Below are 11,823 nucleotides of genomic sequence, written 5' to 3' on the forward strand. Positions count from 1 at the left end.
TACAGATCCGTGCGGTGTGCACGGCCGTTTCCGGGAAGCGCAGGTGATATGTGTCGTACGCAGCAGCCTGTTCTTCTCTATCGGAGGACGCGGCCGTACGCTCACTCGAGCTGCACATCCGCGCGGGTGCAGGTCCGGATTTCCCACAAGGGCGCAGGGAGTAGAGGGGCAGCAGGGGTGTGGAATTCCTATCTCCCGATGCCCGGGAGATGCAGTTCCGGGCACCGGATGGGTAGTTGTCATCTACATGTAGCCCTGCTTTGGGCAAGCAGAGCTAAATATACAGCGAGGAAGCCGCCGCTTGTTTTGTACAAGTGATCTCAGCAATGTCGCCAAGATCACTTGTATGCAGCCTGCAGGTCTGCCATTCTCCATGGGGGGCTTGGTGGGTAGGGGTGCGCATTGAGGAACCTGGCCTTGGGGCCGCAGAAAGAGTAAATCCGGCCCTGTGCGGGTGTCTATACTCCTATGCAGACAAGATGGATCCTATCTGCATCTGAGCACGGACACCCACACGTACACGGATGTGCAGTTCGGGTGAGCGTACGGCGTTGTGGGGCCGCGTCCTCCCATAGGGAAGAACAGGCTCCTGCGTACAATCACACGGGATCGGCCCGATATGGCCGTGCACGCCGCACGGACCTGTACGTGCCAACATTTAGCTATGTGAATGAGCCCTAACCCTTGCAGTGGTGCTACCCTGCACCGCAAAGGTTGTTTTATAAAATCCCAGAGTTCTTCTTTAAGTGTAGGTCTTCTATAAAGAGAATCTTCCACACACACAAGAAGAAAAGATGATCAGTCTTTGAACCCCCCTATTGGAAGATCACCATTTCCCCACTCACAGGCCACATGCTAGCCCTCATTACCTTCAGCTTTTGCTGTGTCTGGTCTCATTTCAGTTTAGCAGATCGCTTTTGGCAACTGCAGCCACAGGTGAACCGCTGACGTATGTCTGCCGTGTGCTGAGCCTGATACTTCAATGCAGAGACTGTCTGCCTCTCATGAAATAGAGTCATTGGGGCATAGCTATGGAAACCAGAACAAAGAAATCTGAAGCTCTTATCATACCAACCAATAGGATTCCCCTTTTATTTTCCTGCAGTATGAAAGTGGAAACCAGATTGTTATAGGAATCCCGTCTGCTCCAGTTTCCTTTGCTCCATTTTTTATTACATGGGTCTCATTAGCGCTAGGCGTGTACAGTAATTAATTCACTTTTAGCAGCTTTTTTAAGGTCCTTAAAGAAAACCTTCTTTAGAAATGAAATGTACCAAGATAAGATCGCTGGCTTACGCCTCATTCACACGAAAAAAGGCCAGCCCATACAGATCCGTGCTGCGTGTACGGCCGTATTGGGCAGCTCCCGGGAAGGACAGGTGCTGCGTGTGATTAGCCCCTGTCCTTCTCTATGGGAGTACACGGCCATACGCCACCCGCCCTGCACGCCCGTGCCGTTGCGGGTGTCCGTACTCATACGCTGACAGCATAGATCCTGTCTGCATCCCAGCAGGGACACCCGTACGGACCTGCACTTGGGGTGAGCGTAGGGCGGCGTACATGCCGACCTTTTCTCATGTGAATGAGGCCTTATGCTGTAGTAGGACCCATAAGGTGCTACACCAGGTTTAGGTAACCTTGGTATGGCAGCTGTAGTGAAACTACAAATCCCATCATCCTCTACCTTAGGAAGTCATGCTGTCAGAGTCTTGCAATGCTTCATGGGACTTTTAGTTCCACAACAGCTTTTATGCCAAGGTTGTCTACCTGTGCTAAGCTTTACCATCCACTACCATCAGAGTCCTGCAAAATTCCTTATCTTAGGAACGGTGAAAAGGCACTCGGCCTGAGCACAATATATGAGGAGGGATGTGCATAGGTCTATATAAATACCAACTCTCAGAAAATCAGTGTTTGGATGGGAGTTTTAGGAGGATCTGGTAGCACTATAAAAATGATCACGTGAAAGGGGAGGTGAATGCTGTTTACTACAAGCTACAGAGCTTAGTGTAGCATTTTCCTTTTCATCCAGTACAAGTACATTTTCTGTGATGGTGCTTAAAAGAGAACTATGGGGTTAAGGCTTTTCCCCATAGTTCTCCTTAGGGTAACGGGAGGACACAAACTAGCGTCCTTCAGTCACCCTAGGCTCAGTATACCGCGAGCTGCAGCTCACCGTATACTGAGACGCCGCAGCTGAAGTGGATCCCGACAATTATGTCTGTATCCGCCCAGCTGCGTGACTGACAGCTGGCTCTGCCTATCTAGAGGCAGAGCCAGCTGTACCTGCCCCCTCCCCTGTCTGTTCCGCCAGTCAGCGCTGGCGGATCTGAGCGGGGGGAATCCAGCCCCTACCCTGTTACGGCAGAGAGCCGTGACAGGATCGAGAGGTGAGTGAACTCCGGTATGTGTTCGCTCACCTCCCGATCTACTGAGCCGACCTGTGACAGTCTCATTGTCACAGGTCGGCTAGAATTATGAGGCGAATGAAAAGCACTCACCTCATAGTTCTCCTTTAACTCTCCGCTCTGGGCTCCATGCTCCCCACCCCTCAGGACTCTATGTACTAAACACTAATAGCCGATTCACACCACATTCAGTGCGTTCAGGCACGGTTAGTGGCCGGAACACACTGGATTGCATCAATTAAGCCTCCCACAGCGGAGGTGCCATTCGTGTCAATGGCATTGCAGACACGCCTCTTGCCCACAGTGCAATCGCCCACACCAAAACGCACGGTACAGCAATGCCTGCGGTCCGGTGCGATCGTAAAAAATAGTGCATGCAGAACGTGAGAGGCTTTAGCCACATGATGACTGGGTTGTTAAACCCCCTTCCGGTCCAGGCTATTTTTCAGTGTTCAGCGCTGCGGTACTTTGACTGACATTTATTCCATCATACAACGCTTTACTGAAATTAATTTTATACCATTTTTGAGGACACATTGAGGGTTTTTTTGGCGGTGTTTAATCACAACTGGGGTTTTTATTTCTTATGATATACTGTAAAGAAAAAAAGTACCAAAAATTGTGAAAAATAAAAGGTTTCCCCTACTTTGTTATGAAACATATTACCCATTTTGTTGTTAAAACGTCAAATATGGGGTCACATCAGGTAAACAGACACCAAACATATCAAGCCTTAAAACTGCGTGTGAGCGCGAAATCGCAAAAAACTACCATATCCAAAATTGCCGAGAGGCGACGCTTCAAAAGCTTTTACCGCTCATCAGTTTAGTGTGATTAATGGGCCTTGAATTATTACTCACATTCTGGCGTTCGCAGTGATATGTAACGTGTGACGCAATCCTCATCATTGCACTTAGACACACCCGACGACTGTTTGAGAATGTATGTGCATGTAGGTGGGGGCTGTTTTTTTTATATTTGTCTTTAATTTTTAAACTTACTTTTTTTTAAACACTTTATTGCTATCACATAGGGGGGTAATAAGCCCCCTATATAATAGGACAGTGGATGTGACAAGTCCTCTTCATGGAGACATCAGAGGTCTACAGCAGGTTCACATCACTTCCGCATTCAGTGATCGGATGGGAGCTCAGCCACTGGAATGTTTTGATCTTCCCTCCGATCAAGCCACAGAGCCTGCCGTGCCAGTCCCGGGCCCACACGGAATACAGCAAAGCCCTGGATAGCCGTACACAACCTGCACCCTTTAAGTGATGGGGCGGATCTTCAGCAAGGCTGTAATTTGTCATACTTTCCCATATTGACGATCATGCAGAGGGTGGTGTGCGGGAGCAGGACATTTTTTTTATAAATGCCCACCCCCTACTTAGCGTCCGCCATCTGGCCGTTTATTTACAATCAGCTGGAAGGCAAGTGGTCAGCTCCGGATAAAACTTACAAATAACATTTTTAACATTAGGAAAAAATGTAGCTGAGAGCTGGGCTTTATTACATACACAAAATACTACATGAAGTGCAATAAAGACAATGGTAGGGAATTTATTAAAACTGGAGCAGACATAATCTGGAGCGGTTGCCCATGGCAACCAATCAACATCTCTCTTCAGTTTGCTCAGGTAAAGGTGGCCATACACTTTACAACCATCGCAAGACCTTAGTCTTGCGATGGTTGTAAAGTAATTTAAAAAACTTACGATCTGCCCATCTTGGACAGGCAGATCGTACTTGCTGAGGGGCGGGCTTCCGATGACCGCAATGCTGAACGGGCAGTGTGCACATGCGCACACCGGCCCGTGCGGCATTGATCTTACGATCATGCTAAAAACCAGCCGAAAATTGTACGATTCTTGGCTGGTTTTCTAGCATGCTCCTAAGACAAAAGACGTGCGACAGTACAGTAAAAACGATCGCACGCCTTCCATACACTTTGCGATTATCGTACGATTGCGGGATTTCCCGCGATAATCGCACAGTGTATGGGCACTTTAAGATTTGAAAATGAGACAGAGAAGCTGATTGGTTGTCATGCACAGCTGCTCCAGGTTTAATAAATTCCCCCCAATATGTCCTGCAGCACACACAGCTCACTATCTAGTAACTATACCACCAGTAAGATCTGTACCGCAGCACATAGAACTTACACCTCGGTATCCATGTCACTGGTCCCCTGACATCACCACACTTGTATTCTTTTGAGAACTACAAGTGCATCTGCCATAGTGGTAGTTTTCCATTGGCAGATCCTGATCTTGTGCGAAGCAGAGCACAGTTGAACCAGAATTTTTTTTAAAAACCCTGTGATTCAGATAAGTTGGGCCAGGACAGGGGGGTGTAACATGAAACGTGGTGTAAAAGGTAGACTTATCCTTTAAAAAACAAAAATACAACATTAGGCATTTATAGGGTTATTCACACAAGGGTGAAGAGTTTGGAGAAGGCAGAAGTGGGCAATCTAGGACAACATAGCTGAGCTGCAAAGTGAGCTGCATTGGAGAATTTTTCCAAATCCACTATTTTGGCCTAGATTGTTCACGTCTGCAAACTCTTCACCCTTTTGTGATTAACCCTGTTAGTTGTGTGAACAGATTTACTTAGAGATGTTATGAAACTTTGCTATGTGTAATTATATTTGAAGGTTCATGATGCTTTATATAGTGTAATACCAAAAGGAATCACTAGATGTCACCTGTGGCTCAAACAGCCTCCAATATCAGATTGTGTACAAGGGAGGCCATACATTTAAAGGAGAACTATGAGGTGAGTGCTTTGCACTCAGCCTCATAGTTCTAGCAGACCTGTGACAATGAGACTGCCACAGGTCGGCTCAGTAGATCGGGAGGTGAGCCAACACATACCGGCATTCGCTCACCTTTCAATCCTGTCACAGCTCTCTGCCGTGACGGGCGAGGGGCTGGATCCCCCCATTCCCGCCAGCGCTGACTGGCGGAACGGACGGGGGAGGGTACAGCTGGCTCTGCCTCTAGATAGGCAGAGCTAGCTGTCACTCACGCAGCTGGGTGGCTCCAGACATAATTGTCGGGATCCGCTTTAGCTGCGGCGTCTCAGTATACCGCAAGCTGTAGCTCGCGGTATACTGAGCATAGGGTGACGCTAGTTTGTGTCCTCCCGTTACCCTAAGGAGAACTATGGGGAAAAGCCTTAACCCCATAGTTCTCCTTTAAAAAAAACTCTGACATTTCGAACTACATTGGTGGTATTGTATATTTGCATCAATTACATTTGTTTTATTATATTTATTTTTATGTACAATCAATTTTGATACATTTTATCTATGCATTGGTCTCATACCTCTCTAAAAACCCTTATTTCTTCATATGTTTTTCATGTTTAATACTTTATTAGGGTGAGAGGCGAGCATAGGGAGCCAATGTCGAGACTATTCACAAGTTTTTTTTTTATTTCCTATCAAAAAAGATTGAAAGCTGTGCTGCAAATCAGACAAATTTTTCTGTCTTCAGTCTCAGGGGGAAAAAAACATTTATATTTTGATGTAATCTGCCTGCTCTCATTCTCTGACATTACATCCTAGCAAAAAGGAGAACATACTGTACACCAAATCTGTCAATTCTTCTGTCTACTATCTTAGAAAAAAATGCACTGTATTTTTGGACTTCAAATAAAATCTGCTTGCGCTCTCCCTCAGACATTGCATCCAAGACAAAAAAAAAGTACACACTGTCCAACAAATCTGTGCTATTTTTTCCCCCTTCAGGTGTAGGCAAAATACACAGCAATTTGTATTTGTTTTATAAAACCTGCCTAGTCTCCTTTTTGTGCACTGATAAAAACGCTTACATGTTGTGCAGTGACTGCGTGTAATATTTCTGGTTCTTGACACTTACATAATTAACAGTCAATACGCTGCGCGTACTTGCGCATTATGTTGAGAGTTCGCCTCCACCACTGTAAGTTTAGTTCCACCTAAAAGTCAAACTCTGTTGTTGGTTTATTGCAGGGCCAATCTACACCATGTACCTAGGTTTAGTCTGAGTGGTATAAAAATGGTCAATTTTTGCAGTCTGATTAGAGCCAATTATAGCTTTCCAGTGTGTGCAATCTTTAACCCTTTGATTACCAATGACATGTCCTATACATCATTGTAGTCAAAGGGTTAAAACAAACTCATGGCTGCAATACCAGCTATTACCCCTTTTAAAATGAATCGGCAACCTCTGCTCTATGCTATAGATCTGACCTGGGTGGCTAATGTATATGGGAATAATAGGTGCAAGCCACCATCCCAGGATTTGGTAAGGCCCTGCACCTTCTTTTACTTTCAGAACATTGTCACAACAAGCAACAACTGGTCATGAATTGGTACAAGTGGGAACAGGAGTTTGCAGAGAGCATTAAGCCATAGCACCCGACCAGATGCCCACTAACCAGTAACCTTAGATGTGATTTCTGCTTGCTTCTCTCCTCAGCAGGTAACAGAAGTTCACTCATTACTTATCAATTATTAAAATTACTGATCAATTATTTGCTGGTTCTAAACACCAACAAAAAAATACATATAAAAATATTGTATATTATATCCCCCCTTTCATTTCTAAGACACTGCTTCCCTCTAGTGGACACATTACTACGGATGTGTTTCACGCGTTTATGAATTTCTTTTTTTGGTCCAAACTTTAAAAAAAAGGGAGATTTCAATAATTATCAAGCAACACAGTAGGGGGAAAAATAACTTTATCATTTAAACAAGGATTCAAGTTTTAACAAACCAAGCTCAAGTAGTATTGCACATAAATTAATAGTAAATCATTAACATAAAAGAAATAATAAAAAAGGTATTGTGGGTACTCAGAGATTACAATATATTTACTTCTAAACAAGGTCACACTCATTTCTTACTAGTGGTTAAAGCAAGGAGCCATTTTCAAAAGGGACAGTTCACCCAAAACAAATATATGCCAATTTATGGCAGAGGCTGGAAAATGTAAAGGACAAGTCTAACTGGTGTGTCAGCTGCTGCATCCTTCTATTACTTGATGACAACTATGGATCTCCCTTCAATACTGTTCACACACCTCCTACTGTATTCCCAGTATAACAGGGACATTTTAGTGGATGATAATGGGTCCCCCTTTAACAGCCATGAAACAAGTGCACAGCTGAAAAATATAGGAAATGTCATGGGGTGGACTAAGTGAATTTATTTTCTTTATATATCAAAGACCCCTGTGGTGGGATCTTTGAGCCTAGCTCCAGACCTGTTAATAAAGCAATAGAAGTGCCTTTGGCACTCACCTCTCAGCGGTTACCTTAACTTTTGGTGCCAAGAAGTACATTTTACCAGTAAAGCCAGTGCTGGGGAGAAGGGTAGGGGGTAAAGTTAAAGTGTGCTTCAGGTTCAAATGTTTATTTAGGTGTACAGAAAAAGAATGGAGGCTGCCATTACAGCCTTTTTCTGGAACTATTATTCCCTTTTCCGGTCTGTTATTCTGGTTCAGTGGTTTCTTAGTCCTTGACCAAGAGGGAGTATGCAGATGAAAACCACTGACTTTTTTGATCTTCATACTTGTTCCCATTAGTCACTCAGTGGAAGTCTTCAGTGCCAGCTCTGTCTGCCTAGTGAACTCCCGTAGAAATGAACATTTTTGGGGACTCGAGAATGTAAACAGCAGGGGAGGCCACAAATGTTATGTTCAGTTAAGTGAGCAGCAATGTGGGGGTTCTAGCTTTGTTTAGGTTATGAGGGGGTGGGCTAGTGCATCTCTTACTACAAGTGCACTTATCCTTAGACCCCATTCACATTGAGCGATTTATCACGCGGTAATTCCCGCGCGATATCGCGCTCCAATGCAATCCAATGGGGCAAAGGGTCCTGCTGTCACGGGTCGTGTGTCGCTACAGCAGGACCCTTTTTGGAGCGGATTTAGCCACGATTCAAGCTTGCTCAATGCAAGCTTGAATGCGACATCGCGCGGCAAATGTCGCGCAAAATGCGATGTCGCGCAAAAAAGCGCGATTTGCATATCGCGCAGTGGGAACGGGGCCTAAAAGTGTTAACTTTTAAGTGTCAGGCCAGGAGCTGCCTTTTGAGGGTGAAGTGTTAATTTTAAAAGTCTGAGGGAGAGGTAAGGTAAAGTGTCATGGTTATTGTCTCAATCATACTTAAAGTAACCCTGTAAAAAGAACAGAAAAAGTATTTTAAATGCTTACTTGCATTTTTTTTGCTTCCCGTAATTTTCTTTCATTTGCTAGAAAATGTGACTACTCTAAGAAGAGTCAATTCCCTAGCACATACCACTCCCTTCTTGCTCATCATAGCCCTCTCCTCTTTTGGGAGTGTCTAATCACGGTCTGGGTTAAGCCAGCTCCTTTGCCAGGGGAGGAGCAAAGGTAAATGCTATAGCACGTCATTCTCTGACAGCTTTGAGTCTGCTTGGACTGCTGAAATCACACTGATGCTGGGCACACACCTTACAATCATCGCAAGACTTTTGTCTTGCGATGGTTGTAAGGTAATTAAAAAAACGTACGATCTGCCTATCTTGGACAGGCAGATCGTACTTGCGATGGTTGCAAGCCACGCCCCCCTGAGGGGCGGGCTTCCAATGACCGCAATGCCAAACAGGCAGTGCGCTTGCGCACACTGGCCCGTCCGGCTTTTATCTTACGAACATGCTACACACCCGCCGAACATTGTACGATGCTCGTCGGGTTTTCGAACATGTTCGTAAGTTAAAAGTCGTGCGACCTTACAGTAGTAGAGGTCGCACGGCTTCCACACACCTTACGATTATCGTAAGGTGTGTGGGCACTCTTAGGATGACTGTATCCAGCAGCAGTCTCAGGGCTTTTACACAAGGGAGGCTTTTACAAGGAATAAACTTGTATAAAATACAGCAAATGCACATATTTTATGGGAAGATTGTTGTTGAAATGAATGTCTGGCAAAAGGGTCCGTGGAACACACTTCCCTGCGATACATCCGTTTTGGGTGCACTGTCCCATTAAGAAGAAAGTAGTCAAGCTATGCAGATGGATATGTTAACAAGAGTCTACTGATGTGTTAATTCAATATTAAAATTCTGTGATTTTCCTTCGCCTTAATTTGCAGGTCTTGACAAAGCAAAGACTATAAATATTAATATGTTGCAAAACTATCAGCATTTACTGAAGATACAGCAAGTCTTCACACACAGATGAAAGATGTCTCCATCCTCAGGTCTACGGTCAAGCATCAAACCTCCTGCCATGTTTGATTTCAATTCAAGCAACTTCTTGAAACACCTGTTGGGGTCAATTCATGGTTACTCAAAGGATGTCTCAGGCATGCTAGATTTTTGTGAGGAGGAGTATAAACATGGTTTGTGTAAGCTTGTTTCTGAGCCCCTTTAATGGCATATCACTAACAAAGTTCTAATAGGATTGCATCAGCAGTGAAATCTAGCCCTAGTACAGTCCACCTTATGTTAGTCATATAGTAGAAAAGTGAACCTTCTGGTGAAGTAACAATCCACTGGCCGCTCTGTATGCGATACTCTAAACCAGGGGTGGGGAAAGTCCAGTTTTGGTCACTGTTCCACAAAATAAATTATTTGGTCTGGCCCTCCGAGTCGGCTCCTCACCACTTGCTTGTGTGACGCTGTAGGCTGGAAGGGGTGATCCTCCCCTCCCTGCAGCGGCTTCGTCGGCTGTAAGCTGTGCACCACCCCCCGCCCCTTATCTCTGCTGTGCGCACTGCATGCATGCGACTTTGTGCCAGTGTGGCTGGCTGTATCTACCTGACGCTCTTGAGCGCCGTGTGGAGCGTCTGAGCTGCCAAGCCCGCATTGACAGGCTGTACCTGCAGGCAGAGACTCAGAAAGAGCCCTGAAAGTTGTCCTATGTGGAAGAGCGCCTAACATTATCTATGGACTTAGATGAGTTTGTAAGTTTTTACTGTTTCTTATCTTGCTCTCAGCACACTGGCAGTGTGACATTGCCTCCTGGCCCTTAACTGCAGCTAGTGGGGTGTGTATGCATGTGTGCCCTGGGCGGGTATTGTTGGAGTGTATCCACTGGTGGATCCAGGGGGGGTATTGCTGGAGTGTGTCCTGGACACGCAGTTGCGAGTATCAATACCAGCTAACATCACAAATATAGTTGGCTAATTTTTAAGTTGATAATTTTGTATGACCCAGGAATGAGGTTATAAACATCCAAATAGCCCTTCACATAAAAATGGTAGCCCACTCCTGCTCTAAACCTACATTTTATTTTTTTATATGAATAGGATCAATTCAAATATCTATGACCACGACTTCCACTTTTCTCATGGCTGTGATTTGCTGGTGGATTGTACAGGCAGATGGCACAGCAGAGAAGGAAGCAAGGGGATCTGAGAGGAAGGAAGCTTCCAGGTAAGTCAGTCAACTCATTCCTACCCCTTAACAATCCAATTTATGATTAGTACCGTGACCAGCTCAAACATTAGTGTCAATAACTGGACAGGGTAAGACATGGACAAAGGATTTCTATGCACAATTGTTTGATGTTCCATAGTAAACCAGAACAAACCTTGATCAACACAAAGTCACTAGCAGATGAAAGGAAACACTGCAGTGATATGCATTTTGCAGGTATAGGAGCACTAACAAGACAAGCAAATTATAAAAAATGATCTTCTAGTACCTACCAAGGAAGAAAAGAATTACCTAATCTGAACAATAATCATTGGAAGTATAATGTGACACCAAAGAAATCATAGCTGAACCTGTGATCCATTTTCCAGTAGCAGAAGTAGTTCAAGGCTGCAGCCAAGACAAAAGGGTGAAGAGTTTGGAGAAGGCGGGAGAAGGGAACAATCTAGGACAACATAGCTGAACTGGAAAAATTCTGTAATTCAGCTCGCTTCCTAGTTCAGCTATGTTGTCCTAGATTGTTCCCTTCTCCTGCCTTCTCCAAACTCTTCACCCTTTTGTGAATAACCCTATTAGTGTCACATGATTAGCCTCGCTTCCACTACACTAAGGGCCTGTTCACACGACGTCCGTTTTGTGTGCTGACCGGCTCCGTACGCTGCTGCACTCAAAATGCATCCCAATGTATCCCTATGTGTTTTATGGGCTACAGTTCTCACATGCGCAGTCCGTTCAGCTTACGACAGAAAAAATACTGCACGTCACATTTTGTCAGGTCCGGAAACTGTCAGGATACGCAAACGCGTAAAAACGCACTGCGCTGCAGCTAACATACTAACAGCCCCACTCCAGCTGGAACGCGCCAAAAACGCAATGCATCAGCAGCTCCTCGTCTGCTGATCAGGGCCTGATCTCATGTGAACAGGCCCTTATACAGGTTTACAGGACTCACACTCCTGTGTTGGAGTTCCCATAATTAAAGATGAACAGCTCAGTTAATACCATGGCATTTACTACAGTGG

General features: G+C 45.0%; 1 protein-coding gene across 1 annotated transcript in view; it reads left to right on the forward strand.

Moving 5' to 3' along the window:
• The first annotated feature begins 375 nt into the window (after positions 1-375).
• Positions 376-11,823, forward strand: part of FANCF (Fanconi anemia complementation group F) — a 28,517-nt gene continuing 17,069 nt past the window's right edge. The window contains exons 1-2 of the mRNA XM_018561507.1: positions 376-395; positions 7,185-7,186. The gene's annotated coding sequence lies outside the window, so the exon portion shown is untranslated. The remainder of the gene's footprint in view (positions 396-7,184; positions 7,187-11,823) is intronic.

The sequence above is a fragment of the Nanorana parkeri genome, unplaced genomic scaffold, assembly GCF_000935625.1.
Source record: "Nanorana parkeri isolate BGI_ZX_2015 unplaced genomic scaffold, ASM93562v1 scaffold528, whole genome shotgun sequence".
Classification (NCBI taxonomy): Eukaryota; Metazoa; Chordata; class Amphibia; order Anura; family Dicroglossidae; genus Nanorana; species Nanorana parkeri.